The sequence below is a fragment of the Gossypium hirsutum genome, chromosome A09 (assembly GCF_007990345.1).
Source record: "Gossypium hirsutum isolate 1008001.06 chromosome A09, Gossypium_hirsutum_v2.1, whole genome shotgun sequence".
Classification (NCBI taxonomy): domain Eukaryota; kingdom Viridiplantae; phylum Streptophyta; class Magnoliopsida; order Malvales; family Malvaceae; genus Gossypium; species Gossypium hirsutum.
In genome coordinates this window covers 21,798,378-21,806,757 of record NC_053432.1, presented here as the reverse complement: position 1 = coordinate 21,806,757, position 8,380 = coordinate 21,798,378, and the positions used below count along the sequence as shown (strand labels likewise).

Here is an 8,380-nt window from a genome sequence, read left to right as displayed (position 1 = left end):
AATCATAATATATTATATGATACTATAAAAGATAATTTGAAATAATTAATATTAAATATATTTTAATTAAAATATATGATTTAATAAAATTTAAAATAATTATAACTAATAAAATTTAATAAGTAAGAATTGAACTCTAAAAAATAAAAAAAACATAACCATATCGAATTATCATCAAAAAAAAAAATTATAACTAATAAAATTACATGCATTTAGAGATAAATATTTTACCCAGCACTACGCTTGTTCGACTCGTAAAAGGCAAAAATTAGGATTCAAAATTAAATTATAATTTTTATGATAATAAAAATTACTTAGGACATCATGTTCTCAAAAACTCAAACCTTTATCAACATAGAATTGAATCGAATATCGTTTTCATCTTCCCAAGTTTCTATACATAAACTATGAACACAGAATTAAACAATACAAAAATGGTATTCTTCTTCCATTGACATTTGATATCAGCTTCAGAAAAGGCAAAAGACAAGAATAAAGAGATAAAACAAAAGATTAAATCAATCCTATATCCTTGACTGACATAATTTACCTTAAAAACTCTATACTTTAACCAATCCCACCTATATGATTTTTCTGTTTTCCTATACATAACTTAAAGCTTACTTGGAACCAAGTCATTGTATTGTATTTCATGTAATTTTTTGAAGCAGATCCTCATCTCCTCCATCTGCATTGAAGGAATAGATGTCGACCGGGGCCACCGTGCAACCCATGGCATTCTGCTTGGTTCTTTTATTACAAAAGGAGCCTCGGTGTTTGTCTAGATAGATTACAATCACGGTGATATCGTCGTGAAAATGGCACATTATCCCCTTTTTTATTTTCTTGATGTCACTGTATCTCATCTCCCTTTTCTTTGCAACTTCTTGAAGTGCAGCTCTTACCAATCTCCTGGCAATACCCTGCAAGCATTCAAGCAAACAAATATCAATAATGAAATGCATTGCATTTCCATAGGTTTCATTAGGTTAATGGAAGAACACGAATACTCACGGCTCTCGGGTTTTTGAAAACGATGTTTACAGTAGCTTCATCACTCAACTGCTCCCATAGGCCGTCTGATGCAAAGATGAGGAATTGATCCTGTGGCTTAAGCTTTCTAATAAGGATCGAGGGTTCTGCTGTAATAACCGGCCTTTTAAGAGGAACAGGGTTTCCGAACTGCTGGAAGATCGGATCTCTATAAAACTCAGGTTTCTTCAGGTAAACATCACCTATAGATCTTGACACCTGAAATAAGAAAAACAAAAATGGCTTAGACCAGCATGATCACTCACATGCTCAAAGATCATGTATTAATCAATCATCTCCAGTTCTACAATCCAATGTAAGATAAAAGCTAATGCATCTTATTCTCTCGATTCGTGAATGGATCGAAGTAAAAAGCTCAACTTGCCTACCAAAGTAAAGGGGAACATCACCACAAAAAGAGAAGAAAAACATAAAAACGAGAGAGCATCGATTCCTTGCAGTTACATAAGCCTAGCTTTATGCTTCAGAGGCCTGCATTTGTCCATCTCATGCATATAAGGCATACTATATGGAAAATAACAGCATGAAACAGTACTGGAAATCAGACCAAAATATTCTTGGAAAAGTCGAAAAACTCAGAATTATAACCATTTTTTAGAATGAACTTCCATTCTAATGCACAATGTATACATCCATAATTATACCTCTCCATCAAGCAAAAAGAAACAAAATGGTTGCAAGCAATGCCTACGAAGAGGAAGTTAATTGGCAACTAATTCTAGAATCAACATATTGATCATTTCTCAAGCAGACTAGTTTTGAACTAAACGATTATAAATCAACTTGTCAATAAAATTGTACCTGGATTATGCCCTTAATCCTCCAAACTCCACGGGTGTAAACTACTATATGTGAGTCATCTGGATGAAGTTCCTCGACCTCCTTTCGAACTTCCTCGACTCCAACATTATGATCAGTTGACAACCTCTCTGCCACTACTGTGTTTTCCTTATCCCCCGAAGCTTTCCTGCCAAGAACAGCTCTCGAGTCACCGAGATTCGCCACGTATAACACATCAATCGAAATTGCACCAACTAGACAGCATGATCCAACCGAAGCAATTTGAGGCCTCACGGACAATGATCGCTTCACCAAACGCAAAAACTCCTCTTCAGTGGCATTGAATGCCTTCTTTATCACATCTGCAGATAATCCCCCTTGTTCTGTAGCAAATTCTACAATGAATAAAGAAAAAAAAAATTTAAGGGTCTCCATCAATCTTTTTAGAATCCAAGTGCATGCTTATCACTGAAAAGTGTGCAAAACAAAGAAAAATAAATGACCTGAAAAATGCCAAAACTTGAACTACACTTACTAATTATTCCGAAAAATTCAAGTCCAGACAACCCCAAGTAGATACAAATTTAGACAAATAGTTCATATTCTCTTTTCCCATCAAAACATAGTGCTACATGACTGTGGAGCGGGGCAAGATAGATATTGTCAAATTCATTACTGTTCCATTGCTGGCATGATCTGCCTCGACCCCACTCTGCTTCGCCATAAATGTTAAAACTTGAATATCATTACTTTTAATATGCATAATCTATCAATACCTCACCTAATATATACATTTTTACTCGTTTTAAAAGTTAAAAATATAAGAATAGAGCAAATATCAAAATTAAGTGCCCCATTGGTCCCTCTTTTACTGTTAAAAATTAGAAAAAGAAAGTCTATTTGGAGTCATCAGTTCGAAATCTATCAAACTAAATACATATTTGATGATTCCATAGACAACTTATGATTTTCCTGACAAGGTCATATCTATATACATACATGATCACATGTTCATTCATGTCATACATACATACATACATACAGAATAGAATGGGAAAAAGGAATGTTGAAATAAAGAGGGAAAAAGGGAATTACTGTGGAGAAAAGGGAAGAGATGTTAACAAAACGGGAAGCTTCCGGACCGCCATGACCATCGTAGACGCCAACGTAGGTAGCAAAAGGAGAGGTGAAGACTTGGCTTTGATCTTCGAGACAGTTGTTAGCCTGCACGACGGCGATGGAGAAATCACCGGAAGCGTGGGGTTTAAGGTCAGCGTGCCACATGAGAGCATCCCCACCAGCTCTAACGCCAAGACAACGTTCGAGCGGCCTGGAAAGGGACCGTAACATCATCATCATCGTGTTTAAAAATAATAATAATCCCTTTATAGGGGATTTGATTAAATGAAAACCTTTTCGATGGTTTCAATGGGGGGTTTCACTTTGGGGGAGAGGAAAATGGAAAGATATTTAGTGTTTGGTAAGAGGGAAAACGAAAGAAAACAAAGGAAAAGGCAAGAAAATAAACTGGGACCAAATCGGCAGAAAAGAAAAGCAATGAAACAAGGAAGCAAATCGGATGAAGGTGGAAAACAGAAGAGAAACAAAGGGGATCGGGGAGGGTAAAAGAGGGAGGGTTTGCTGAAGCGTCACCTAATCTGGGCAGAAGGGGGAATAGAAATCGATGCTTTTCACCGATTAGGAAAGTAACGGAATACACGCGTATTAGCAATACGCTGAACCAAACGGCGGATTAGAGAGGTATTAGGTGGGGCCCACCGATTAGAGGTGTATTGGCATAGCCAATACACTGAACCAAACAAGCTGCTAGTGATTGGATTAGGAACGGTCTTGAGCTCGGATTATTTCTAGCTTAATCAGCCCATTTTTGATATTCTGGAACTCTAGGTAAAACAATAAAATAAGATTTTAGGTTTATAAAAGTTGGAGAAATTTTTTTAAAGTCCCTTAAAAGTTAAAAAAAAATTAGACCCCTTAAAAATTAGAAAATAATATTTTAGACCCCTTTTTAGTCTTAGGCCCTGCACGACCGCACCTCCAGATGACCCCTAGGGTCGAGCCTCAGTTCAATCTTTCTCAAGCTCGGATTAGCTCGGACTCGAATCTTTATAAACTCAGATTTTCTCAAGTTTGGATTATTATGATCTCGAACCTCCATTTTAATACGTGGTCCACATTCCATCACCTCAAAAATATATAACAAAATTTTAATACGTGGTCTGCATTCCATCTCTAATAATAGGCTTTATAAATAGTAAGGATATACAAATATATAACAAATATATTTATTAAAGTTTTGTATAAAAATTAAATATTATTTTAGTAAAAGGGCAAAAGAAAAAGTTTTACATGCATGGTGTCCTTGGTTCAAATCTCATTACGGACAATTTTTATTGATTTATATAGATATAAGAAAAAAAAATACACACATAATCATATAACTTACTTTGCAAATAAAATAATTTTTAGTAATTCCTTAATTGAGTTAGGACTCGGTCGACGTGTTACATCAACTCAATAAAAGCCTTTAAAAATAGTATGGATTATGGACATATTTTTATTGATTTATAAAGATATAAAAAGTCAAAAATCCCCACATAGTCATATAATTTACTTTGCAAATAAAATGATTTTTTAGGTAATTTCATAACTAAGTTAGGACCCGGTTGATATGTGAGACCAGCTTAGTTAAGGGCTTTATAACTAGTATGAATATACAATTGATTGAGTTAATAAAGCATGCATAATACAATTGAAATATAAATATTATATTAAAATAAATTTTTGGTTTAATAGTAAAGTTCATGTTTTATTTATATAAATAGCATCGGTTCAAATCCAACTCCATGTAAAATTTTCAAAGGAGGAGATTGTTGAGGCATGTTATAAACAAATATGTTGAGTGGCACTCGGTAGTGCCCACTGCCATACATCACTGCGATGGTGAAGCCAAACTTGCCATATTGGGTGTTGATAATTTATTGAACTAAAATTTTTGGGCTATTAATTGAGTTAATATTTTGAATATGGAAGCCCATCTATGGAAACCAATCCATTGCCTATGAATATTGGATTAGAGTGGATTGAATTAATACAACCCTTGAATTATGGGAAATTGTTCGGAATCAAGTTACTATTTTCCTAAAGGGCTTAATCTCCATCAAATTGTGTTTTATTGGACTTTATTAGTATATTACTTTTGCTATTTTGTAATTACTGATTTTTATGTTTTGCTTTGTATTCAACCTCTAGTATGTTCGCTAGCCAAAAGAACAATATATATTTTTAGACTTGTATAGGTTATGTAAAAGAGCATATTTAGAGAACTTTTATTTGTTCATTAAGGAAATGATTGTGTGATTGCAATTGAAGTGCAAACAAGTTGTGTTTACAGTCTAAATTCTCAAGGGGAGGATTTAGAGATATGTATTCTAGTCTTCAGATATAAAGTTGAGATTTCTATACTTGGGGAGCAATAGAGTGTGATTAACTTCTTGTATTGTGAATTAATGATAGTGGAATTACTCATTAGGTTAGGCTCCACAAATGTAGGAAAATCGAACTACATAAACAAACCTTAATTTTTTTTATATATTATTTACATAGATTTTACAGTGTCAAGTTGTAGTGACCACTGCAATTAGATAATTTTATTTTTAGTTGATAGTTTAAGTAATTAACAAATCAAGATCCCAACATGTTTTCTTTCTAAAAGGACTAAAATACTCTCAAATAATATAATTTATTTTAATTATGAAACACCATTTTTATAATTCGTGCAGACATTAAAATTTTAAATAATACAACAAATGTTATATCATAACTTCCTAAAGTTGAAACAAATTAATCTTTCTAAAATACAATCTTCTACACGAATTATATCCAACTAAGATATTCCCTACTGAGATATATTGATTATGTTTTGTTTAGTTCTTATATGAACTAGTGGTTTCAATTTTTTATTTAATAATAAGCAAGTTAGATTTATTAAATAAATATTATTTCTTAATTTTTTTTAACAATTGTAATATTAAATTTATAATAATTGCTTAAGATTGACTATGAATATTAATTTCTTTTTTTCTGAATGTAATCTCCATGGTTTAGAAATTTAAAAAAAGTTTTGATTTTTTTTCTTGTGCTAATTGGATATGGAGACAAATCAACATCAACTAATTAAATACATCATTAAAAATAAAAATATTTTGCAACTAAATAATGTATAAATTCTAAATCAACCCAAGTAAATGTTTCAATCCAACCCTTAAAATACATTATTTAAATTTAAAATAATTATTATTTGTTATAAAAAACTATTATTTAAATAAAATTTTAAAGTTTTTATTGAATTGGTTAGATTGTCAGTGTAACCATCACTAAAATTATAACTAAAAATTAAAATAGGATTAATTAAGTAATAATTTTTTTTATAATTAAGGTGAGAATCGAGTTGATTGAGATTAAATCCAAGCTTCCATACTTAAAATATAATACTCTTACCTACGACATAAAATTAATTAAGTAATAATATAACTTTTTTTAAAATTGTAACAAATTATTTAAATAAATTTAGTTATATATAACTTTTTTTTCTTAAATTAGAATTGGTAATTAATTGAGAAATACAAAAAAAATAATTTCAAAAGCAATTAAGATTTTGAAGACTAAGCAAAAAAATCGAAAGTCAATTTGAACTAAAGTGTTTGGATGGTTAACGAAATGTAAATTAAAAAGTTGTGGTTACCAAATTAAAATGAATTCTATTTTTTTTAATTATAATCAATGTCAATTTTTATGACGTAGAAATAAATATTTTATAATTAAAATAGTGAATATAACTTAAAAGTTTTATACAAAAATGTTTTTCAAAAAATCATATGAAAGTTATTAATTATTTTTTATTTACTTGAAAATTTATTTTTTAAAATACTATGAAACGCATTTTGAAACTTTACTAAAAAAATGTTCAAAAGTTATAAATAAAATTTATTTTCTCAAAATAAGTGAAAAAAAATCAATAATTAATATAAAAAACCTAAAATCAAATCGAATTATTATAGATGATTTCAAAAATTCATAAATCCAATGAAACCAAATTGATATCACTCCTATAAAATATGTATACGAATGTATCAAAATATACCTGATAAAATTTACTTGTAATTGTATATAAAAATTAAGATGTGAATATATATATATAAGGGTAGAAAGCATACATTTATAAAATTAAACAATAAATTTTTACTAAAAAGATTTAAATAATAAATATGCAATACTATAAATATAAAAAATAACTCCAAAACAAATATAAAATATTCAAAAGTTTCTCCTTCTTTTCCTTTCTCCTTTTTCACTTTCCCTTCTCTTTCCTACCTACTTTCCCTTAAAAACTAAAACACACAACTAAAACATCAATTACCCAAATAATATAAAATAATTAAATAAATACTAAAATGGGATAAAAGCAGTAATATTTATGAATATAGGCAGGCAACAGACTTGAAAAGGGTAAATTCTTTAACAACCTCTTCTTATTTATTTTCTTTTATTTCCCTTCAACTCCAAAAATAGAGAGGCCTATTATCAATTAGTCGAAAAAAAATTTTCTACTAAAAACTATTTTTTATAAAAAAGTTGATTTCAATAGGAAATAAATTTTATTTATTTTTTGAAAAATATTTTTTCAAATTATTTTATTCTAGTTTGAATAATTTTTTGAAAAATAATTTTACAAAAAAATTATTTGAACAAAAACAATTCATTTTTTGAAGAATAAATAAAATTTATTTCTAGTTGGAATTCGTTTTTTTACAAAAATACTTTTTAGTAAAAAAAATATGGACTAATTGGTAAGAGGCATCTCTATTTTTTATGTTGAAAGGAAATAAAAAGAAATAATAAACAAGGGTTTATGAAGCAATTTACCCTATTTGAAGTTTGGTGCCGCCAAGCTGTCAAGTGGCACACTTAAAGCTTTACAATCAAAATAGAAAATTTATATATTTGGTCCCTAAATGTTTTAAGTCATCACATTTCAGTTCAGTCTCGCCTATTGACCAAGCGACACCTACAAATTTTTTTTTTAAACCTGATGTGACTGGTGGCTAGGGAGAGGGGTGCCGCCGATTGGTTACGCGACACCAACTTTTTACTGTAGCTCCTACCTAGATTCGTAAATATTATTGTCTTTATCCCATTTCAGTATTTATTTAATTATTTTATATTATTTGATTAAAAACCTAAAAAAGATTGTGTAATATTTTGACTTGGTTTTCATTATACTTAAATTCCTCTATTTTTTCGATTTATAAAATATTTAAATTTTTTATCAGAGTGTTTTTAACACCCCAAACTTTGCCTAGACGTTACAATTGAATCTAAAGAAATTACATTAGTTTGTTTAAAATGCCAGAAGTTTTAATCCCAACTTTAGAAACCATAAGTTCAAAAAATATTCACTTTAAGCAAAACACTTATACATTAATTTTAGAAATTACACACAAAACATATTTATTTTACAGAAAAC

General features: G+C 29.7%; 1 pseudogene; it reads right to left on the bottom strand.

Annotated features, from left to right (window-relative positions):
• Positions 1-419: 419 nt before the first annotated feature.
• Positions 420-3,654, bottom strand: LOC121206647 (probable protein phosphatase 2C 63; annotated as a pseudogene).
• Between the last annotated feature and the right edge of the window lie 4,726 nt (positions 3,655-8,380).